Below are 26189 nucleotides of genomic sequence, written 5' to 3'. Positions count from 1 at the left end.
TACTTAATTGTGAACTGCTGAGTAATCATGTAGATGTAAGTTGCTCGGATAGTGTCGGATGTCGTAATACCGCGTTGGTGGTATACTGTGAGTATCTCGATTTGGGGAAAGTTGGCGCGCCGGTGTTAAGTTCTTGGGCAAGCGAGGTCGGCGTCGGCTGGAGCGAATTGTAGTAGATAACTGAAGGGTGATGGGCATAAAATGAGCCGTCAAATCAGTACCAGACAACAACAACCGGTGGGATATGTCTGTACCACCCATTACAACCACCTTCTTATGACGTACAGAGAGTAGAACTGTTACAGGAAATTGGGCGCTCAAAGGATGGAAAAACGTCACTGTGGTGAGTTGCGTTAAACATTAGTACAAATTAGGCGATGCATTCTATTTGTTATCAAGGGCAGGCGTGGGAGATATACACTTAGAAAGCAATATGGCCGATGATTCATTTCCCATCAAATCGTTTCGGCGAACGATACCGGGAAACACCGTCGCTTTCTCGCATGCAGTGCTCTGTGGAAACCTGTATCACCGTCAAGGCAGTGCACAGTCCAGTCACTCCCACACAACATTACACCAATTTAAGGAACATTTAGAAATGAAAGTTCACGTGAACCAATCGTTAACCACGCTCCACCCCCCCCCCCCCCCCTCTCTCTCTCGACTAATCTTCCGGTTTGATGAACTCAGTACATCCATTACTTCTAGAGGTTTGCAATGTACGCAAACTAAGTACTATTATGTATTATTATACAAAGTTAAATCATCAAAAAGATTCCTGTTAATTTCATATCCCTTAATAAATGTAGAAACAGTAGCATCCTTACACCATTTACGCAAACGCTGGGTCCTTACACAGAAGGGTTTGCCAATAGAGAAATTACCAGATATATCACTACGAGTCATAAATTCGTATGGGGTGATCATAAATATCCTAATGCTAACACACCATGCGGTGATAAACTCTCCAATCCTGTAGCACTAGGTCGTAGAGCTGAATCAAGGCAAACAATACTGTTGCATCTCTGTACTCACTGGTTCTCGGAGTACTCTCGACTGATTAGTGGCTGAGTCTACTGATCAGTAACCACAGCAAGGTAGGGTGGTCAAAAATGACGTTCAGTCATCATTGAGATTATGTGACGAAAGTCAAAATCTGGAGCTGAGATTATGTTACGAAAGTTAAAGTTTTCCTTCATAATAGCAATGGCAGAAATTTGAAATTGGTCGCTTAATCTCCTGACTAGAAAAATCGGTAATAAATAATAAATGAACTCCAATCAACATAGGTTTGGTATTGTCTAATAAGCATCGTAAATGCTACGGAATAGTGTACTCAGAATTTTCATTTTCGAAAACGTCATCTGAAGTAACTTTTACGGACGAATGGCAGAGAGTGTTATAGCTAGCACGCCAGTGAGGTCGACTCAGTATATAGGATGAACATTAATAAAACTGACAAACTGCACGGACGGATTCCTGGCTGGTAATGGAGGAAAAAAGATCCTATGAATATGTGTCCGGAAATGGACGTTGTGCGTGCAACGATAGCAAATCGTCCAAGAACACAGTTAAGAGCTGACAGGTCACAATTGATGTTCAAAGTGGCCTCCGTGGTAGCGGTTATCATGTAGGATAACCATAGTCGTACTTTGGCTTACACCATATTGGCGTGCCATTTACCTGGAGTTTGTACTAGGGTTCGTCTCAATATCCAGTAGAAACCGGTCCTCCAAATCTGGTGTCCGCATAGTCCGCTGCCTCGCTACACGTTCGTCTCTCTGGAAGGACCCATGATCACCCAAACGCCCGAAAATGGCTTGAAATTTTGTGTGATGTAGTTGGTGTCTGTGATGGTTATTGTTCTGGTACAGCCATGCTGCCTCTCGAACGTTTCCATCAGCCTGGCTGTACACAAACACCATCTTGGCTTAGCGTCGTCTACTGTGGCAACGATACATTTCCGGACACCTGTTCATATGATCTTTTTTCTTTCATTTCCAGTCAGGAATTCGTCCCTGCAATCTGTCGTTTTTGCTAATGTTTACCCAGTATATATCGCCATACTGAGCCCACCTCACTAGCGTGCCAGCTAGAACACCCTCTTGCGCGTGTCCCGAAAGTCTCTTCTGGTGACTTCCAACGTCGCCTAATTACTCACCAGTACTTATCCAACAGAACTAATGCTTTTCCTCGACTAGACATTAAATTTTAATCCTCGCGCTCCTCCTGCTCTTCTCATAAATGTGTAACTGCTTTATCCATTAAAAGAAGAGGTCTGGAGAAGTAAAGTTCAAGGTGGTTGGGAGGGTCTAAATTAAGCTGGCGAAATTAGCAACGAAGAAGGCCACACCTTAACACGTCGTCAAGACAGCAGCGCTGTATATTCTGTACCAGCCGGTTGAATGAAGGCCCAGCTTCCACTCCAGAGGGAGCGGCTATGAGTTTGCGAACTGCGGGCCAGGTGTACAGGTGTACGCGCAGCCGGTAATATATGGGCCTGCACGCAGCCTGGAACTCGCTCCCCGCTGGCTTTTTATTGCTGGACCGGGCCGCAGCCGCAGCTGCCAGAGTTTGGCCAGTGGTCGAGGGGCCGGCAGCTGCTCAGCTACCAGCAGCCACTCTCGCTGGACTACTGCCCACCAGACTCACGTCTTTCGCAGGTTGCCACACTTGAGTTTGTAGGAACTACAAACCAGGGGGGAATGAAGTGACTACATAGACTTCCCTGGCGTATTAACTGATGACACTCTTGTCGGGTATGCAGCAGGCTTATACCATCATCTCGATAAAACGTTTCCGGGGTGCACCTGGCCGCCATCTTCAGGTGAAAACTCTTTTTACTAACATCGCCGGAACTGATGCATACCCTCCTTTCTTTATTGTTATTTCACACCCCTCGCCACGTATGGGCGGAAAGAGGGGTGGGTGAGCTACCAGCTCTTCAGCCAAGAGCATTCTTAAAAATGCAACAAAAGTGAGAGAAAAAAGAATATGAGAACTGTTTTCGTTTTAAATTAAAAATATTAGTGATGAACACCTAAAAGGACGAAAAATATACATAATTTAAAAAGCATACTTGCAATGTGGCGATATTTTTGCATGAAGAAGCACTGGAGAACTGCACATTCACTTAAAATCTGAAGGACGTGCACTGTGTGAGAAGTAGTTTGTGAGGAGAGAATATGTTCCATAGGGTCGAGGGGTGTGGCTAAAGCGACAGGGCTGTTAGGTAGGCAAACTATGGAGATGATCGTTAGGAGGAGACAGCTATAGTGGGAATACAGCAAGTGAGAAAGATAGAGGCTGAGATGATGAGTGGTGTGTGGGCAGGGTACAAGTTATAGTGGAAATATATAGTGTTGGATGGAGAAGGAGAAAAAGGGGGGGGGGGCGTGATGTACACTACTCGCCATTAAAATTGCTACACCACGAAGATGACGTGCTACAGACGCGAAGTTTAACCGACAGGAAAAAGATGCTGTGATATGCAAATGATTAGCTTTTCAGAGCATTCACACAAGGTTGGCGCCGGTGGCGACACCTACAACGTGCTGACATGAGGAAAGTTTCCAACCAATTTCTCATACACAAACAGCAGTTGACCGGCGTTGCCTGGTGAAACGTTGTTGTGATGCCTCGTGTAACCAGGAGAAATGCGTACCATCACGTTTCCGACTTTGATAAAGGTCGGATTGTAGTCTATCGCGGTTGCTGTTTATCGTATCGCGACACTGCTGCTCGCGTTGGTCGAGATCCAACGACTGTCAGCAGAATATGGAATTGTTGGGTTCAGGAGGGCAATACGGAACGCCGTGCTGGATCCCGACGGCCTTGTATCACTAGCAGTCGAAATGGCAGGCACGTTATCCGCATGGCTGTAACGGATCGTGCAGCCACGTCTCGATCCCTGATTCAACAGATGGGGATGTTTGCAAGACAACAACCATCTGCACGAACAGTTCGCCGACGTTTGCAGCAGCATGGACTATCAGCTCAGAGACCATGGCTGCGGTTACCCTTGACGCTGCATCACAGACAGGAGCGCCTGCAGTGGTGTACTCAACGACGAACCTGAGTGCACGAATAGCAAAACGTCAATTTTTTCGGATGAATCGAGGTTCTGTTTACAGCATCAAGATGGTCGCATCCGTGTTTGGCGACATCGCGGTGAACGCACATTGGAAGCGTGTATTCGTCATCGCCATACTGGCGTATCACCCGGTGTGATGGTATGGGGTGCCATTGGTTACACGTCTCGGTCACCTCTTGTTCGCAATGACGGCACTATGAACAGTGGACGTTACATTTCAGAAGTGTTACGACCCCTTGCTCTGCCCTTCATTCGACCCCTGGGAAACCCTACATTTCAGCATACTGAAGAAGGTGGACTGGTGAGGGTAGTCTGGGCGTACCAGCAGTGTTGAGGTTATAAATGAGGGGAGAGAGGACGGTGCCTTGGGGCACTCCAGCAATGGGCTGGAAGATACGAGCATTGGTACTGTTAATAGTGTCAAAGGAAGGGATTCATACAGTGAACGGCGGCTGTTTTATACTCCACGAAAAACAAACATCGCATGCGCCAGATATCGTTGCCCGCTGCCCCCTACGCAAGTGAACGTTCATCGCCCAGGTGGTGAAAGCTGGCGAAAACGTACCACTGCTAATACACCTTCCGGCAGAGTCATCGACCGTTTTCTTTTTAATGTCAGATAAAACAGGTTTCCAAACATTACTTAAAGGGTAATTCTTGTCTCTATTTATAGTGTTGTCTGCTAGTCTTATTCAACTGATTCTTTTAAAACACAGTTGCAGTAGAGAGACGCGGAGCAATTGTTTGTGTGTCATCACACAACATTCTATGTGCTCTCTGCAAGACAGTGAGTGCTCGGCCATCGCAGATTTCTCAGGCTGCAATAGTCGTGCGTGGCGGTGGTAGTCAGTACAACTGTCACGAATGGTGCGAATTATTTGGCCACCATATGTTTTCCCACAAAGCCAGGGGATATTGTAAACGCCAGGCTTCCCCAATCATAGGTTATCCTCCGGGCCAAGGTGCACTCTATCTTCGTCGGCGGACGAAATACATTTAGTTTGATGTCTCAACAAATGATTGAAAAAACCTCGTGCGCTCAGCTCGGTGTGAGCACACTGAGAATGAATTTTTATGTCTTGTCAACTAAATGGAGAAGTGAGCGATGTAGGAGTTACCTTGTCTAACACGCCGAAAACGGATTACTTACCAAATAAATGTAAGTTTGCAGAACGTTAGGAAGTGTTTCCTGTTTAATATTGTTATTACGTTCTGCCATGCACTGACGGAAAATTATTTATTTATTTGAATTTGAATGAAAATTGTTCCTAACTTTAAAAATGATGCATACTTTTCTGAGTCTTCCATAATTAGACAAAAACAAAAATTTAAAGCGTACTGCAGCTTTAGTTTAAATTTCCCAGATGTTTTTAAAATTTTAATCTGAATCCTAATCTATATGCTAATAATTCATCTTTTATATTAATAGTGTTTCATGTAGGGGTGACATGGAAACGCGCGTTTTTCGCATGAACGGTAGTATGTTCATTTTTAAGAAAAAAAATTTATTTGTATCAAATCAAAGGTTGACATTTCTGAAAGAGTGAACATTCCTGAAATGAATGACGAATGCGTTGTCTCCCTCTCACCGGTAACAGAGGCTTATTAGCCAGTCTAAAAACATCCATTTTTCTTATTATTATCCAATTATTAAAGTAAAATGTTTGGATTATTTACGAGTGTCTAAGAAATTTGGTATAGAGGTCGACTCCGATTTTAAATAAAAATCTCTCACCATTCTGAACGTCAACTGTCACAATGTCTATGAAACTAACTTAAAAATTTAGGAGGCTAACGAACGTGAAGCCTTAAGCGGAACCGCTGAAGCTTAATAAAGTATGTGGTGCCCTTAAGATCAAAGTTTTATCCTCACATATTTTTGCAAGTTATCACCATAACTAACGGTAGAAAAGATAAATAGTTGTGCAGTAAGAGTTTAAAAGGTTTAATGTAGTTAGGACGTAAATGTATTCGTACTAATTTATCGTGCGATCCCAGTTCCATCGCGGAACACCAAAACTCATAAATAAGCCACGCGGCGCTAAAACTTTTAATTTATTCCACTGTCCTACTGATATATCGCACGCGCCAAGTACCGAGTACATGGGATCGAAGTTCATAAATAAACGATACGGTGCTGACGTTTTAATTCATTTCGAAGAGCAATTTTTATTGATTATGGTGATACGCTTATGATTTTCAAAAGAGAACAGCCACTGGCAACCCAGTTTCAGTTCCACAGTGGGGACACAAAACGTAAACATGTTTGGTCGAGTACGGAACAGTGATAAAACGAGAACAAAGTTCAAACAGATACACAGCAGGTGCCCGCAAGCTGACACCGCAGTAAATGCCAAACACGTTTTTCATTTCTCCAGCAGGGCCAGAGCAGACTAGGTTCGTGGCTGCGTCGATTAGAGGCCGACAATATCATTACTCACTATAGGATATAGCTTCCGCCTTTTTGCAAATACACTGTTATTTCTTGTTATTTAACACAACAACATAGTGCTCGACGCGTTTTGTGAAGTAAAAAGGCGTTTATAAAAAACGAAATTACACAAAGTACGTTAATTCGGGTGTGTAGTGTTCTCAGAACGCAAAAGAAGAAGGGTCAGTCACAACAAAATGCGAGTAGTAACAAATATATACGCAAAACATTTTGACACGCCAAACTTACGTCTTTTAATAATCAACTTGCTGATGAAATTCACATTTACATCGTTTGATCTGAAGACCACAACCTATCAGTGTAGGACACCATACAGATTGTCCAGCAAAACCACATACTGTAAAATCACGGTAAGAAGGAAAAAAAAACAGAAACTTTTTTAGGCCCCACTTTGTTACACCAGTTACAACCTAAAATACACTCCTGGAAATGGAAAAAAGAACACATTGACACCGGTGTGTCAGACCCACCATAGTTGCTCCGGACACTGCGAGAGGGCTGTATAAGCAATGATCACACGCACGGCACAGCGGACACACCAGGAACCGCGGTGTTGGCCGTCGAATGGCGCTAGCTGCGCAGCATTTGTGCACCGCCGCCGTCAGTGTCAGCCAGTTTGCCGTGCCATACGGAGCTCCATCGCAGTCTTGAACACTGGTAGCACGCCGCGACAGCGTGGACGTGAACCGTATGTGCAGTTGACGGACTTTGAGCGAGGGCGTATAGTGGGCATGCGGGAGGCCGGGTGGACGTACCGCCGAATTGCTCAACACGTGGGGCGTGAGGTCTTCACAGTACATCGATGTTGTCGCCAGTGGTCGGCGGAAGGTGCACGTGCCCGTCGACCTGGGACCGGACCGCAGCGACGCACGGATGCACGCCAAGACCGTAGGATCCTACGCAGTGCCGTAGGGGACCGCACCGCCACTTCCCAGCAAATTAGGGACACTGTTGCTCCTGGGGTATCGGCGAGGACCATTCGCAACCGTCTCCATGAAGCTGGGCTACGGTCCCGCACACCGTTAGGCCGTCTTCCGCTCACGCCCCAACATCGTGCAGCCCGCCTCCAGTGGTGTCGCAACAGGCGTGAATGGAGGGACGAATGGAGACGTGTCGTCTTCAGCGATGAGAGTCGCTTCTGCCTTGGTGCCAATGATGGTCGTATGCGTGTTTGGCGCCGTGCAGGTGAGCGCCACAATCAGGACTGCATACGACCGAGGCACACAGGGCCAACACCCGGCATCATGGTGTGGGGAGCGATCTCCTACACTGGCCGTACACCACTGGTGATCGTCGAGGGGACACTGAATAGTGCACGGTACATCCAAACCGTCATCGAACCCATCGTTCTACCATTCCTAGACCGGCAAGGGAACTTGATGTTCCAACAGGACAATGCACGTCCGCATGTATCCCGTGCCACCCAACGTGCTCTAGAAGGTGTAAGTCAACTACCCTGGCCAGCAAGATCTCCGGATCTGTCCCCCATTGAGCATGTTTGGGACTGGATGAAGCGTCGTCTCACGCGGTCTGCACGTCCAGCACGAACGCTGGTCCAACTGAGGCGCCAGGTGGAAATGGCATGGCAAGCCGTTCCACAGGACTACATCCAGCATCTCTACGATCGTCTCCATGGGAGAATAGCAGCCTGCATTGCTGCGAAAGGTGGACATACACTGTACTAGTGCCGACATTGTGCATGCTCTGTTGCCTGTGTCTATGTGCCTGTGGTTCTGTCAGTGTGATCATGTGATGTATCTGACCCCAGAAATGTGTCAATAAAGTTTCCCCTTCCTGGGACAATGAATTCACGGTGTTCTTATTTCAATTTCCAGGAGTGTATGTTCAATTTTTACGGTTCTCACAAAACAAAACCCCGCTGAAGATGGCACAGAGCTGCTGAAGCATGTTTGGGTAAAATTTGAAAAAAATGTATTTGAGAAAAGGTGGAACCTGTATCCTATCGTTTAACTGTAAACACGGAAGGAAAGACAAGAGCTGCAGATCCAAAAGATGATTCATTACTCTGATTTGCATGTACTAGTAGAAGTAATTTTTTTGATTATATGGAGGAAGAAAAGAACACATCCACTAGCGTACGTTATCATCTCATGAGATCCATTCTAATCGAGTCCTTCATTAAAAATATACAGCCAATGATTTTCATTTATGGTTAGCGCTAAGATAAACTGACCTAGCACGATACAGAAATGCAAATACTCGTATACTGATGTTTGTGTCAATTCGCTGTAGACAACTGGCATGACCACAAGGTAATAAGCAAGGGACTTTCATGATGTTCGCTAGGATTATCACTCAATGTGCACTGATGAGCCAAAACATTACGGTCATCTGCTTAATAGATTGTTGGTCTATCTTTATAACGCAATATAGCAACGGTTTTACGTGGTATGGATTCGACAAGTCGTTGGTCGATTTTCGGAGCTATCTGATACCAGATATCTATGCACAGATCACGCAATTCCCATAAATTACGGAATGGTGGTTTATGGGCGCAGAGGGGGCGCCCGATATCGTCCCAAACGTGTCCGATCGGGTTCAGATCAAGGGAATTTGATGGATATCAACTCGAGCTCAGTACCGTGCCTCTCAAACTACTGTAACGCGACTCTGATGTCAAACCGACAATCATCTCGCCGGAAGACGCTATCGCCGTTGGAGAAGTTATCAGTCATGATTGGATGCTGGTGGTCAACAATAACGTTCACATATTCCACAGATACTACTATCACAGGCCCCATGGAAGCCCATGCCACGTCCCCCACAACATACGCTAAGGCGACAAGTCGAGGGATAGCGATATGCAAATATACAGATGGCGACAATATCGCTTACACAAGGTATAATAGGGCAATGCATTAGCGGGGCTGTCATTTGTACTGGTTCAAATGGCTCTGAACACTATGGGACTTAACTTCAGAGGTCATCAGTCTTCTAGAACTTAGAACTACTTAAACCTAACTAACCTAGGGACATCACACACATCCATGCCTGAGGCAGGACTGAACCTGCGATCGTAGCGGTTGCGCGGTTCCAGACTGTAGCGCCTAGAACCGGTCGGCCACCCCGGCCGGCGTCATTTGTACTCAGGTGATTCGTGTGGAAAGGTTTAGCGCATGATTATGGCAGCACGACCAGAATTAACAGATTGTGAACGCGGAATGGTAATTCGACCTAGACCCATAGGACATTGCGTTCCAGAAGCCGTCAGGCAATTTAGTATTCCGAGATCCAAAGTGTCAAGAACATGCCGAGAACACCAAATGTCAGGCATTACTCCTCAGCACAGACAACGCACTGGCTGGCAGCCTTCGATTAATGACCGAGAGCAGCGGCGTTTGCGTAGAGTTGTCAATGCTAACAGACAAGCAACACTGCTTGAAATAACCGCGGTCGCCAACGTGGGACGTACGACGGACGTATCCGTTAGGATAGTGCGGCGAAATTTGGCGTTAATAGGCTGTGGCACCGGACGACCGACTAGAGCGCCTTCCTTACAGCACGACATCCCCTGCAGCGCTTCTCATGGTTCGTGACCACATCGGTTCGACACTAGACGAATGGAAAACCGTGGCCTGTTCAGGTGAGTCCCGATTTAAGTTGGTAATAGCTGATGATAGGATCTGAGTGTGGAACAGACAGCACGTAGCCATGTAGCCAAGTCGTCAACAAGGCACTGTTCAAGCTGGTGGTGGTGTTTACGTGGAATGGACTGGGTCCTCTGGTCCAACTGAACCGATAATCGGCCATTTGCAGCCATACACTTACTTCATGTTTCCAAAATACGATGAAATTTTTGTGGATGACAACGCGCCATGTCACACGATTGGTTTGAAGAACATTGTGGACAGTTCGAACCAATGATTCGGCCACACAGATCGTTCGACATGAATCCCATCGAACATTTATGGGACTTAATCGAGAGGTCAGTTCGTGCACAAAATCCTGCACAGGCAAGACTTGCGCAATTATGGACGGCTATAGACGCAGCATGGCTCGGTATTTCTGCAGGGGACTTACAACGACTTGTTGAGTCAATGTCACGGCGAGCTGCTGCACTACACCGGACAAAAGGAGATCTGACAAGATATTAAGAGGTACCCCATGACTTTTGCCTCCTCAGTATAATACCACCCCATCAACCTGGGTGCACGGCGCGATGCATGTTATGAGCAGCCGTTCGCCTGAATGACTAAGCATCCGGGCACGATCATCGACTTGATGACTCAAGAAACGCCCTTCATTCGACCAGGTGACTCGTTTCTACTGATTCATGATCCAGTCTCGATGCACACTGGACTCGCATTCGGGAGGACGACGGTTCAATCCCGCGTCCGACCATCCTGATTTAAGTTTTCCGTGATTTCCCTAAATCGTTTAAGGCAAATTCCGGGATGGTTCCATTGAAAGGGCACGGCCGAGTTCCTTCCCCGTCCTTCCCTAATCCGATGAGACGGATGACCTCGCTGTCTGGTCTCCTCCCCTAAACAATCCAATCAAATCCAATCCAGTCTCGATGATCCGGTGCCCATGCACGCCAGATATGTCACGGATTATTTCATACCCTGTTCTTCAAACAGAGCACACCTCAGACCTCCACGTTTCGTAACGATACATCGAGATTCAACACCGTGTCGCCTACTCTTGGTTTCACCGTTTCCAACCACTTTTCGTAGGTGTCCTCGACAGCAGCACGCGAACAGCCGACCAGCTTCGCCGTTTTCGTGATTCTCGTTTCCTGGAACGATTCCTCACTCGTTCCAGACCCGCTTATATACTTTCCTTACTGCATCACCTGGCCACAAGGCCAACCTGCGGCATTGTCTCGCTGTGGACAGTGGTCAATTAGTTGGATTATCAGGGTATTCTGTGAAATAACTTGAAGTTTCCTATGCAATAAGTTTTCTATGCAATAAGTTTGAAGCTTACAAAGGAATAAAACATCGCAACATTAGCACAAGGGTTGCCTGGATCGAAAAGATGCAGACTAGCGAAAATATGCCTAAAACTTTTATTATTTTAATAGCCTAATAACCATTGAATGAAACGAATTTTTCGTGTCATTCACGTTTCATCTTCATTATTTGAAAGGCCTATCCAGCGGCAAGTTTCGTGGCTGCTGTTCTACAAATATCTTACTCCGGTGTTACAGCTGTTCAGTTGCCTATTTCCATACGAAATTTGGTTTGTATAACTCTAGGAAATGAACAATTATTTTTCTTCAGAACTTGAAGATCGAAAATCAGTGGAGCACGAGAGCACTTGCGAATGTGACCCGAAGAGGACCGAATGCTATTCGCTCGCACTCACCTAACATTCACACTTGAGCCAGTAAAATTAGATGCAAAAAAGGACGGACCTTCGAAAGAATGCTAGAGTTCTGTAGACGTAAACACTAAATAATGCCTCCCTTATTATTAATCTGATTTTGCTCAGATTTTCGCGTAAAGATTCCGGAGCCGTCTTGAAACAGCTCGAAATTTTCGCATTATCCAGTTTTGCCTCAGTTTCTCAATCTTCTTTGTCGGGGATAGAGGTTCCTTATTTATTATTATCCTTGAACTTCCTGGAATACAAAACTGACGTCTCCAATCGTCGATCCAGAAGATTTAGCTCGAAATGTGGTCATTTCTTTAATAATTTACGTATTGCGCAGGTAAGTTTGAGTTTTGGATAAAAGTTGGAAAGATTACCTTTTTTGACATAGTTTTCCCACAACACTGCTTTCTCGAGTTGAAACATTTTCTACTTGATGTGATGTTTCAAGCTTTCCCGGCGTACTGATTGTTCCATAAAAACACGGGAGAACTGCCGGATATCAGTAACGTCCTGCCACGATATTTCGGCGCAGTTCTCCCGTGTTTTATGGAACAATTTTACTACTTCATCAAATTAAAATTTGATCCTCTATATTTCATGTGCGAAAAGATTCTTCAAAATGGCGGCGAAAACTGTATTCGGAAATAGGAGCAAACTTAGATTAAGGAAATATATATTAAAACACCTACAGCCGTCTCTTTTGCATTTAATTTATCTACGCAATGCGTTTCGGTGTTCCCTTACGTCATCTTCACACCCCTAGACCAACTTAAATTGGGAGGAATCTCGTGTGCAGTCATAGTAGGAGCCAATATTAAATAATCGGTGTCTTTAGATCCCTGGTTTACACGCCACTGTCCCCTCGTTCATCAACCGATGACTGTCGACAGTTTTCCTGCCAATTTACGTTGGTCAAGTGACCTGAAGATGGTGTAATGGAACACCGAAACTGGCTGAGTAAATAAATTAAATGCAGGACACGGCTGTAGGTGTTTTAAATTTTCATTTCATATTGAAAAGCTGAAGTCCTTGCAACCATCTATTACAAAGGACAGACATACAAAGATTTAATTGTAAAGGGGGTCATGATTAAGTGATGAAAACCGTTTTCAAAACTCCAACAATTTTTGTAGGCAGAACTCTAATTTTTGTGGCTTAACGAGAAAGACTGCTTGCTCACTGGTGCTCGTTAGCCTGTGTTCGTTCCTGTGTAAGCCAGGCTTAAGAATAACAGAGGCTACACCGTTGTTCGTCCCGCCTCTTCCTTTATCGAGCACGGACAGAGGCGCTGCTGCTATTCGCGCCAGGCCTACGTTTCGACAAATTCCGGAACGTTTCGTCAGAGTTCACGGTTGTGTCAGCAAACGGGCCGCGCTCTAGTTCGAAGTTAGCTGTGTAGCTCGCACCGAGGGTGCTCGAACGTGGCTCCTGTTTTCTCTCCGAGTGTACGTTTGCGGACAAAATGTTTTTACGCCACAAGAGCAGCTTAACGAATTGGCACTAGACTCATAATGAACGCCAATGTCAACTTCAAACTTGAGTTGAGCAACGTTGACGACGAAATGTGTGTTGTTTGCCTGCTCCACAGACAGAGGCACGTGTTTTAGTTCTTGAAGTATCAACTTTTTTACGAGCTGTGTAACAGCCTCTAAAGACGACAAAGCTGTCAGATCCAGCTACTGCTAGACGTCGTCTGATTTATGCAACAGATGACGATTTACATCATCTAACTGCGATGTCATATCCGCTAGCGCCGATTTACCAAACACCCGGCGCTACGCTGAGGAAGTGACGTTCCTGAAAATAACCTCATAGTATAAAGGGAGAAGGGACGTTTGCACAGAAACAGCTAAGTGTGAGGCGCAGTTCTTACGAGTTAAACTCCCCATCGCACCCCTCTCAGGTTTCGTGGTAAGTTGGCCCATTGTATAGCCCATCAAAAACACACATCAAGCAAGAAAATCAGAAGAAGGTGTACTGAACTGTGGAAAAATGAAGAAAAACAGAATCAGCAAACTGTCCAGATTTAATTTATGCAGTACTGAGCAACATAAGCCGAGGTCGTATCGTGATTGTGTGGGCACGATGTTGGACGGGGAAGGGGAAGGTTCGGGCTCAAATCTCACTCGGTAAATTATTAATATTTTTTTTTTTTTTTTTTACAAATTACGAACTTTCCGTTCTGTCATTGACGTGTCTGTTCGCTGTATTCAAATTTGTGTATGTGTGGTGGCGTAATGTCAGTTTGCAACAGCGACGTGTAACGAAGGGACCTCCAGATGTCCGTACCTCCTATTTGTTCTACACAGGTATCACATGTTATGCCTCTTGCGTTGAGTTTTGGAAGTTTTGACTCTTGAATTCCTTCGTTGTAACATAGTTCATATGCGTTTATTTGTTGTTTTAATTTTTGTGAGAGGTCTATGCGGCATCTCGTGGTTCATCACATTTACTTGCGACGGTAATATATTCTTACCACATCACTCGTATTCTGTGCTAAATGACCAGACGGAAAGTTCGTAATTTTGTGGAATAAAAGAAAATTGGACACAGCAAGAATTGAACCCGGACCTCCCCCCTTCGCAGTCTAGCAGCGTGACCTAACAACCACGACACGACAGTCTTTACCGTTGCTCGATATTGCACATATTAAATTTGGACCGTTCCCTCTTTCTGTTCCTCTCTCTCTCTTTTATGTCTGTGGAGTAGTGGCAGCCCATTGATATCAAGAGCCGAAACCAGGACAGGTAGTGATGTTGCACGCTGGGATCTGGAGCGAAGCTGACGTTCTAACTCATCGTCTTCGAACTGTTAATCTACTTTGTACCGTACACAAAGCTCTAAAATGTGTTAATGTCTCTCTGCATTCAGAGTTTTCGTAAGTGCAGTAAGGGGGACTACACCCTAAACACAATAAACACGCCAATACCGTTAACATCACTCCGTCCGTACTTCCCTGTTGACACTACAAACGGTGTCATGTAACGTTCTTCAGGCATTCGCCAGGTCAAAATCCTTCAGTCGGATTGTCACAGGCGTGATTTATCACTCTCAATCACTCGTTTCCACTCATTCACTGTCCAGTGGTGATGCACTTTGCACCACCTCGATCGTCGTTTAGCACTGACTGCAGAAATGTGTGGTTTATGAGGAGCTGCTCGACCACTGTACCCGGTTCTTTTTAACTCCCTACGCACAGTTATCGTGCTAACTCGGCTGCTGGGAGCACATTGGAACTCACGAATGATTCCTTTTGCTGATTTCATGCTACGTCTTACAACCAACCCCCCTCTGCAAGGTTCGACGGTTCCATTTTCGTTAGTGCGTGAAGTCTATTTGGCCTTGGTTAGGTTGTGGTTGTTACTTCCTGTTTCCACTTCACAATCGCATCACCACCAGTCGACTTGAGCAGGTTTAGTATGATTGAAAGTCTCTGATGGATATGTGACTCAGGTGAAATCGAATGGCTAGTCAACGACTTAAGTGACTAAGCTCTCCTAACCGACCCATTCTGCTATCACTGCTTCTCTATTGGCAACACAATTCTCCCTACCTCCTTTAATATCTGCGGATCTGCCTCTCGTGACGTCAGTTCCGCATTACATAAGGGTGTCCGTACATTTTTGATCACATAATGAGTATGCCTTGATAGACTCCATAGTTGTTCTTATTCTGTTTATCCATACATGAATGAGGCAATAAAATTGTTGCCACGTATCTGCTGACCTTTTACGATCCTATCAGATTCTCTAAATCTCCTTATAAACAAGAATTCCCAGTCGCGCGGCACTAATCGCTGGACGACGGATCGTCGATAAATATGAGATAGGAAAGGAGCTAATTCCGTGCGCCTCCATAGCTGATTGCCATGCCGGGGATGTCGATTTGATACCTGGTACTGCCAGAGTTTTTTTCTTGGTGAGAGGATTGAAACGGGGAGAGCTAAGCTCCGTGATGACATCTGAGAAGTTACTTGACCGAGGAGTATCGCCGTCAGTTCTACTAACCCGACAATGCCCGGTGACGTCATTTCCAGAGGATGACACGGCAGCCGGTTGGGTCCGACTGCGCCGTCTGTGGCCACACGTCTGTGGCCTCGCTGGACGCGTCAACACTGACATTGGGCTGTTGATAACTGGAAACATGGTGCCTGGTCGGACGACTCTCTTTTCATATTGTATCGAGCTGATGGATGTCTATGGGTATGGAGACAACCTCAAGAATCCATGGACCCTGCACGTCAGCAAGGGACTGTTCAAACTGGTGGATGTGGAGCGTGTGCAGTCGGAGTGATATGGGACCCCTGACACGTCCAGATACGACTCTGACAGGTGGCACGTACGAAGGCATCCTGTCTGGTCACCTGCATCCATTCATGTCCAATATGCATTCCAACGGACTTGGGCAATTCCAGTAGTACAATGTGACACCCCAGAGGCCCAGAATTACTACAGAGTGACTCCAGGAACACTCTTCTCAGTTTAAAGTTTCCCGCTGGCCACCAACTCCCCAGACATGATCATTATTGAGCATATCTGGGGATGCCTTGCAACGTGCTGTTCAGAAGAGATCTCCACCCCTTCGTACTCTTACGGATTTATGCACAGGCCGGCGGGTTTCATGGTGTCAATTCCCTCCAGCACTACTTCAGACATTAGTGAAGTGCATGCCGGCCGGAGTGGCCGTGCGATTCTAGGCGCTACAGTCTGGAACCGAGCGACCGCTACGGTCGCAGGTTCGAATCCTGCCTCGGGCATGGATGTGTGTGAAGTCCTTAGGTTAGTTAGGTTTAATTAGTTCTAAGTTCTAGGCGACTGATGACCTTAGAAGTTAAGTCGCATAGTGCTCAGAGCCATTTGAACCATTTTTTTTGAAGTGCATGCCACGTCGTGTTGCGGCACTTCTGCATGATCACGGTGGCCCTACACGATATATGGCAGGTGTAACAATTTCTTTGACTTTTGAGTGTATTTTTCAATAAAAATCACCAATAAACGCTTCAATGTATGCTTTATTTACTGTGAGAAAGCCCATTTGTCTATTGCATTCCAGTACGGAGAAAAAAATCCAGAATTTGAACAATATTTTCGTCCTTCACCCTGTCTTTCCCCCTGAAATGCCTCTGAACGGGCTGTAGCTGCGGACGGCATCCAAGCGAGAGATCCGTCCCGGCACCGCTACCCACGCAACTGCGTCCTGCGGCGCCACGGACCGCCCTCTGCTTGCTGGCGGGCCGAGACTTGGGGGGAGTGCATGAGCGCCGTCCTCATCCGTTGCTAATTCCTACGGGCCGACCTCCGCGGTTCAAGGCAGGCCGCTGCTCAGCCGGGAGGTGCGCTGTCCCGCTCGTGTGCGGGCCGGCCGGTTCCGCCAGACAAAATAAATAACTGACGCCGGGCCGGCCGCCTCACCTCCTCCCAACCGCAAGTAGCCTCGTTCCTTATTCGATTAACACACTGTAATGAAGTGCGGCTTGTTTAATGGGGAGTCTCCTGACACGCAGCTGCCTACCAGTGGCCAGAGGACCTCGTACTGCTCCGCTCGGCGAGTGAGGAGCTGTTTTATTTTTTGTGTTACCGGATCTAATCTTCAGCACCTAAAAGAATAAAAATCAACTTCGAGAATACTTAATGCAACAGTGTAAACTTACAAGACTGAGACACGTGTACGGACGTCATACATGGTACACCATTTCTCGGTGGCATCGCCCCGAAAATAACACAATCTCGGGGAAAAAGCCTCGCACAGAGAAAGTGGTAGGTAGCACCTTGTTTAGCTCAACTTGGGCCGTGGCTGCAGAAACCTATGCTGAATAGTTTAGCAGAAGCTTTTTCCATTACGAAATGATGTGTCTATAGTGTGTGCAGTGACTGGTGTGGTGCTGACAAATGGTTGAACAGTGCAGCAATAGCTTTTCACATTATGAAATAACTTCTTTGCAACTATATATGAACAAGACTGTATGAGATGGCGCTGTTCTCAACAGGCGGACCTTGTATTAGGGAAGACGGAAGCTATAATCACCATACGGCCTCCCTGAATTGGGTTTTAATTGACAAGTACGCCGCTACTTCGCAAACCACTGTACAGTGCAGGGCGGTACGGGCATCGTACCAATTTCATCAGTTTTCCGTCCTATAACACTCGTGCGTTGACCGAGGGAAAGATGGTTGCTATATGGTTCTGTGTGTGTCCTCATCGCTGTTGCCTTCTTCTCATCATTCCTACCCTCCAGGTTTCGCGAGAGCTACTTCGTGATTCTTCCAAAGATTCCCATTTGAGCTGCGTCATAACTACAGGCAAAAGCCGCGATAGTTATTACTTGTCTCATCTTCGTCAAAATTTTCCCGTATTATATATATATATATATATATATATATATATATATATATATATATATGGAAATGAAGTCCCATGCTTCTTTACAGAGCGTAGGGGAACGATGCGGGAGACCCGCACCGCCTTACTAGGCAAGGTGCTAATGGAGGTGGTTTGCCGTTGCCTTCCTCCGACCGTAATGGGGATGAATGATGATGATGAAGACGACACAACAACACCCAGTCATCTCAAGGCAGGAAAAATCCCTGACCACGCCGGGAATCGAACCCGGGACCCCGTGCTCGGGAAGCGAGAACGCTATCGTGAGACCACGAGGGCGGACCATATATATATATAAATTGTTTTTTATTCTGAAACAGAAACACCATCAAGTGTGCAATACGCTTGCAAACGCGATTCACGCATTAATGAATCTAGTGATGCTATTATTACTACCACTGCGACTGTTACTACTGCTGGCACTACTACTATTATTATCTTCGTCGAGCGTCGTGTAGGAAATTTGAAATTATTTAAATAAGCTCCTTGACTGGGAAAGAGCACATTCTCGAGGAGCACATTCTCGAGGAGAGAAATATTCAAAAAAATGGTTCAAATGGCTCTGAGCATTATGGGACTTAACTTCTGAGGTCATCAGTCCCCTAGAACTTAGAACTACCTAAACCTAACTAGCCTAAGGACATCACACACATCCATGCCCGAGGCAGGATTCGAAACTGTGACCGTAGCGGTCGCGCGAGAAATATTCGACGCTGCTCTAGTAAGATGTCTACTACTCATCTCGTTTCCCCCTGAACATAAAAATTGTGCATAAAAACAGAAATATCCATTAGTGTAAGATTACACGGTTGCAGAACAATCACTGGAATCAGTCACATCAATGAAATAGCTAGGAGTATGCTTACGGAGCGATTTAAAGTGGAACGACACATAAAACTTATCGTGGATAAGGCAGATACCAGACTGTGAATCATCGGAATAATTATCAGGGAGCGTAGTCCAACCCACAAAGGAGGTAGCCTGCAAAACCCTCGCTCGACCAATACTTGAATACTGCTCCTCAGTATGGGAACCGTACCAAATAGGGATGATAAAGGAGAGAGAGAGGAGATCCAGAGAAGTGCAGCACGGTTCGTTACAGGTTCATTTACTCACTCCGTCTTCATGCCACAAGTGGCCCATCGGGACCATTCGACCGCCGTGTCATCCTCAGTGGGGTTGCGGATAGGAAGGGCGTGTGGTCAGCACACCGCTCTCCTGGTCGTTGTGATGGTTATCTTTGACCGGAGGCGCTACTATTCGGTCGAGTAGCTCCTCAACTGGCATCACGACGCTGAGTGCACCCGGGAAAAATGGCAACGGCGCATGGCGGCGCAAATGGTCACCCATCCAAGTGCCGGCCACGCCCGACAGCGCGTAACTTCGGTGATCTGACGGGAACCGGTGTATTCACTGCGGTAAGGCTGTTGCCTTCAGGTTCATTTAGCAAGCACGAAACAGTCTCGGAGATGCTCAGCCAGCTGCAGTGACAGAGAGGCTACCAGAGAGACTTCTTGCATCACCGTGTGGTTTATGTTAAAGTCTCGAGAGGGTACGTTAGTAGAAGAGTAACCAATACACTGCTTCTTGTTACGCCTATTTCGCGAAGAGACCATGAACGTAAAATCAGAGAGGCTTAACAACAATCGTTGTTCCCACGAACCTTTCGCGACTGGGGCTGGAAATGGGGGAATGACAGTGGTACACAGCACTACAAAACCATAAGGTGAATTACGCAGTATTGATGTAGGCTAATTCACACTTACTAAGATTATGACTCGTGTGGCAATTTGGCTGCAAGTTTCGAGGGTAGTTCATCTACAGATTTACGATGTATTTCTTATGGGTCGGAAGCTGACACGTAGCGTCTGGTAAGTGTGAGTGTAATCTTTTAAGTGCATATTGTGATGTCACCGCCAGACACCACACTTGCTAGGTGATAGCCTTTAAATCGGCCGCGGTCCGCTAGTATACGACGGACCCGCGTGTCGCCACTGTCAGTGATTGCAGACCGAGCGCCGCCACACGGCAGGTCTAGAGAGACTTCCTAGCACTCGCCCAGTTGTACAGCCGACGTTGCGAGCAATGGTTCACTGACAAACTACGCTCTCATTTGCCGAGACGATAGTTAGCATAGCCTTAAGCTACGTCATTTGCTACGACCTAGCAAGGCGCCGTATTCAATTGATATTTATCTTGTGAAACATGTAGCGTCAAGAGCGATGTACACCAATTATGGATTAAAGTTAAGTATTCCAGCAGCAACGTACCTTATTGGCTATATTGATTACATTGTCCTGTTCCAGACCTCACGCCAGTTTGCGTGAGCTTAAACGCGTGCATTTCGGCCTCCTCTAGCTACACGGTGTTGGCTCTTCTGCCAACACAGCACATATGTTTGCTGTGGACGATGATAATGCCTGCGACTCAAGGGCGAAGTTAGGTTTTTTCGTTGCTTGTGCAAAAGAAGAGACTGAAAACTCATCGTGCACATAACGGACTCCTCTCAGCACTCTCGCGACCTGCCGCAGTACACTTCCGAATAATCTGGTGATCATGTTCTTAATGACTGTCTCCCTAATCACTTTCATTAGCAGCCGAATACTGGAAAGGAAAATTTCTTCGACCATCACTCTTCTTACCGGCATACTGCATACCTATCGAACAACAGTCATTACACTGTTGCGGAGGAGCGATTATCGGCGAGTATTTGACGTGACAGTGTGAACGAATGCTTGTCGATTCTTTAGAACCGATAGTATCTGTGAAAAATTTTTTAACAGCGTAAAATTTGTTTTTATTTTTGTGTTACTGTAGTTATGCACAGTGCGGTAAAAATAAGACCGGCTCCGACAAGATTTCACGCATCATGAAATAGGTAACCCAAGTCACTATAAAATGACAAAAGTCATGGGATACCTCCTAATATCGGTCGAACCTCCTACTGCCGGTGTAGTACACCGGTGTATTCACTGCGGTAAGGCTGTTGCCTTCAGGTTCATTTAGCAAGCACGAAGCAGTGTCGGAGATGCTCAGCCAACTCCAGTGACAGAGAGGCTACCAGAGGGACTTCTTGCATCACGGTGTGGTTCATGTTAAAGTCTTGAGAGCGTACTTTAGTAGAAGAGTAACCAATACATTGCTTCTTGGTATGTCTATCTCGCGAAAAGACCATGAACTCAACATGAGGCTGGAAGTCACCTGCGGGAATATTGAGCCATGCTGCCGCTGTGACCGTCCACAACTGCTATAGTGTTAACAGCGCAGGATTTTGTGCACGAACCGACCTCCCCATTACGTCCCATAAATATTCGATGGGGTTAATGTTGGCGCTCTGGATAACCGAATATTTGCTCGAATTATTCTCAATCTTCTTCAAACCAATTGCGAACAGTTGTGGCCCAGTGTCATGGCGCATTATCATGTGTAAAAATACCATTATTGTTTGGGAATATGATGCACATGAACGGCTGCAAATGGTCTATAAGTAGACGAACATGATCCATTTCCAGTCAATGATCTATTCAACTGGACGAGAGGACCCAATCCATTCCATGTAAACACAGCCCAGACAATCATGGAGCCACCACCAGCTTTCACAGTGTCTTGTTGACAACTTGAGTACACCGCTTCGTGGCCTCTGCGCCGCACTCCAGCACCACCTTCAGCTCCTACCGACTGAAGTCGGGTCCCATCTGACCAGGTCATGGTTTTCCAGTCGTCTAGGATCCAATGCTGTTAGCAAAAGTGACGTTAGGAAAAGCATTCGAGTCGGTCGTCTGCTGCCGTAGCCCGTTAGCACCCCGTCGTACGTCTCACATTGATTTCTCTGATTATTTCACGTAGCGTTGCATGTCTGTTAGCACTGACAACTATACGTGAACGCCGCTGCTCTCAGCCGTTAAGTGGAGGCCTTCGCCAATGCGTTATACGCGGTGAGAGATAATGCCAGAAATTTAGTATTATCGGCACATTTTGACATTGTGGATCTCGGAATATTGAATTCCCTAACGATCTCCGAAATGGAATGTCCCATGCGTCTAGCAACAACTACCATTCCACGTTCAAAGTCTGTTAATTCATTGGTCGGCCATAACCACGTCGGAAACCCTTTCGGGTGAATCACCTGAGTACAAATGACAGCTCCGCCAATGCAGTGCTTTTTTATACCTTGTGTACGCTATTCTACCGTCGTCAACATATGTGCATGTCGCTGTCCCGTGACTTCTGTCACATCAGTGTACATAATCTGCATCTGCCCTGGGAGCGGACGGCGTACCTTAAGTCGCCAATATTAAGCTGCGCGAATTATTCTCGGGGACAGCTTAATTTTGTCCAGACCATATAACGTTAAGTGCGTCTCCATAACTCAGTGATCAGCGTGTTTGGCTACCATGCAGAGGACCCAGGTTCGATTCGTGGTACTGCCAGGGATTTTTCCTAGGTGGGAGGACAGGTACATGTCGCTCTCGGCCTGGTGATCTAATTAAGAAGCTGAGTGAGAAGTAGCGGCTTCTAGGTCAAGAAAGCAGAGAACAGCCTGTTCCCCGGGTCCTCCATACTGCATCCGAAAGAAACCATTGATAGAGGATGAAATGGCGGTCAGTTGGTCCCTACTGACACATCTGAGCCGCAACATGGGAATGAACTTCGCTTTGAATAACATAAAACTTTGTAATTCGATTTATATGTGTATTTCTGAATGATGTAGTGTATGTAATATTTATTGTTGGATGGTGTGCTCAAAGAAAATTATAAATGGCTCTGAACACTATGGGACTTAACATCTATGGTCATTAGTCCCCTAGAACTTAGAACTACTTAAACCTAACTAACCTAAGGACGTCACACAACAACCAGTCATCACGAGGCAGAGAAAATCCCTGACCCCGCCGGGAAAAGAAAATAATATACGGTGACATTACTGTCATATATCACTATGCGATGGTGTGCTCAAAGAAAATAATAAATGGCTCTGAGCACTATGGGACTTAACATCTATGGTCATTAGTCCCCTAGAACTTAGAACTACTTAAACCTAACTAACCTAAGGACATCACACAACAACCAGTCATCACGAGGCAGAGAAAATCCCTGACCCCGTCGGGAAAGAAAATAATATACGGTGACATTACTGTCATATATCACTACGCGATACTGATTCATTTTTGCTACTGTTTCATGTTTAATTTTATCTACAGTATAATGGGTACATTTGATAGGAGGAAAGCGCTGTGTGCTTCTCAGAGGCAAAATCTTCTCCCAGTGTGGTCTGTGGATTCTCTTTATCAGCAGGAGAAGATCTGTGAATCTCATTAGGAAGTGCGAAGGTCCCCTCGAAGTGGGATAGTTTTTGGGGAAGTAAGATTGCGACCTGCTTCGTGCCTTTGTTGTCAGAGTTGGTGTATGTTCGGGCACCCAAGGAAGACGCACTGAGATGCTGCACGACCAATGTGGGAAGGTCCACTGCTTGTGCCCCAAAATTTGGTGCACCCAGTCGTACTGAACTGCTGTCACCGAGCTTGACATAAAGAAGCCGACCAACCGCTGGGACACTTCTCCATCCTAGTACCAACCTCTTATTTATTAAGATGCGTTTTGTACAGCAAGAGTAAGAAGTTTCTTCAGCGTTCCCGGTTTTTGGGAGTGAAATAACTGATGTTCTCATCCATCACCTTAGCATAGCATTGAATTATACCCTCCATATACAGATTTTCTTGGTAGTAGAGAGTTGTGTAGGGGGATCGATGTTTTATGGCCATTTGATCGCCTCCTTATATGAGGGTCACTCGTCTCTCAGATGCCGTTTGGTGCTGATGGGTGTGTAATCTGCTGATTCTGGGGAAATGTGTCACAATTGTGGTCGTGTGATAGACTTTCTGAGCAACTAGCTAACTGCTTACCTTACCATGCAACAAGTATTGCTGAATTTGGATATAATTTACACAATCTTGTAGCATTGTTAACTTTGGTTTTGCGAACTTCGCAGATGTGCAGATCTTGTTGCGCTTTCTCCGTGCAGTCTTCCACAGTTTTTCGTACCTTCCCACAGTGTTAGCGTCATTTTGTAATTTGATTTACAGGGAAATCTGGTATCTGTTAATTATTTTTTGTCTGTCATTATAGCAAATAAATATCTGTTAATCTCAGGATGACTTAGATACCAAGATACTTTACATCGACCTTAACTTTTCCATGGTAGGCGACCCACTAATAATAAGTATAGCCTGGTGCACACCTAAGCTTATTGTTCTAACTGTGACACAGTGTCTAACTCAACGTTCAGTTGTATTGGCTCGTCTTGTATGATCAAATATTTGTTTTATAACTAGCATTACGATTACTCCCTTTGATTCTGATCAAGAACAGGGCCCAACTTCCAGTATTAATGTAAAATTTGTGTAAGAGAGATATCTGGGGAGTAGGTCAGATGAAGGAAGGGATGAACTGAGTTGGCAAGAGATTGTCTTCCAAGTTGGTAGGACTAAACACTGAATGAATGAAAATGTGGATTTGAATGACCGAAGAGATAACAGTTAGCGATAACGGTGTATACGTGCGGAGGACACGCTGTGTGATTTTAAATGGTGAAAATGTGTTTAAGGACTTAGTAGCAACCTCTCAAAATAGGGCGCTACCGTATGAGCTACAGGTAGAGGAGGAAAGTGCTTCGTGTTGGCTCCTTTTAAGTTAATAGTCGTCAGAAAATAGTTTTGCATACATAGCATATTGATTTTTATGTATATTTTTTTATTTAATGAACGATACTGGCCAGTACAATTATATATAGGGCGTTCCGACCAAATGTGACTGAAAATCTGCGATTATGAGTAAAGCGGAAAATTTTAATCCTGCCCCAATTTTCCTACATATATTGCTCTGGATGTGTTTTTACTTCTCAGACAAGCTGTTTAATTCAAGCCCAATTCACACCTAAGAGCGTCAGTCATAATTTTGGTGCGAATTCACGTAAAACCAAAGAACGCGCCGCTTTATCTTCGCAAAATCAGCGAACGAAGCAAAGAGATAACAGAAGCTACCCCCATAGTGTAATAATATCTGTGGAATTTGTGTAGTGTACTGCGCATGTCACCAATACCGAACTGGAATTGTTGCGTGACTTTCGTATAGGGCTGTTCGTTATTATTTTGTGCTGTGAGCGAAAGTTTATTATTACACATATTTGCGTTGTGTTTACACATTTATTTACTTGTAACAGAAATAGTGAATAATTTTGTGTTGCTATGGAATACAACGAAGCAAGAAAACTACTCTTTATAGGTAAGTACCGCAAAGGTATGCTTATCACACTAGTGAGGGGCGATTTATGTGTTCAAAAATATCGAAAACTATGTAATAACGAATTAATACCGCGCGGCTAGTTTATGTGACTGAATCGTCATATGTTTAAGAGACAAGTGTTGGACAAATTCGGTGCAGCCAGTCAAATCGTTGAATGTATAGCGTATCTCTAGCAATTTTAACACGCAGAAAATATTTAGTCGTGACAGTCTGAGTTACTTACTCTTGATTACGCATATCACCAAGCAACTGCGCTTATTTTTAGGCAGTAAAAATTGGTGATTATACTATTAGTACGTATAAAGTGGTGAATGATTATGTAAAAGCGGAAGAATTTCGCCCCTGAAAAATATTTCAAGTCGCTAATTTGCTACATGTAATTGCTTCAAAATCAAAGTTTTTTGGACACTTACCCTTGGCGTTCTGGGAAGCCATTTCGCAATTCCGATGCAGCATAATTTATTCAAACTGCCTCAAAAATTCGGAAAAGTGTTGTACGTAGCCCAAAACTAGTGTTGGCTACGACTCTTCTATTATACTGGAGAAATGGCAATATCTGTGCTTCTACAGCCGTCGCAAACTAGCGAAATGCCCTTGCGTTTCTCATTATAAAGCTTAAGCCAA

At 45.4% G+C, this 26189-nt stretch overlaps 1 protein-coding gene and 1 pseudogene across 1 annotated transcript in view; both read right to left on the bottom strand.

Annotated features, from left to right (window-relative positions):
• LOC126188542 (uncharacterized) overlaps positions 1 to 26189 on the bottom strand; it is a 720097-nt gene that overhangs the window by 247594 nt on the left and 446314 nt on the right. The window lies entirely within an intron of this gene.
• On the bottom strand, positions 19578 to 19695 carry LOC126189123 (5S ribosomal RNA; annotated as a pseudogene).

Source organism: Schistocerca cancellata, chromosome 5, assembly GCF_023864275.1.
Source record: "Schistocerca cancellata isolate TAMUIC-IGC-003103 chromosome 5, iqSchCanc2.1, whole genome shotgun sequence".
Classification (NCBI taxonomy): domain Eukaryota; kingdom Metazoa; phylum Arthropoda; class Insecta; order Orthoptera; family Acrididae; genus Schistocerca; species Schistocerca cancellata.
This window is presented reverse-complemented; position numbering and strand designations above follow the sequence as displayed.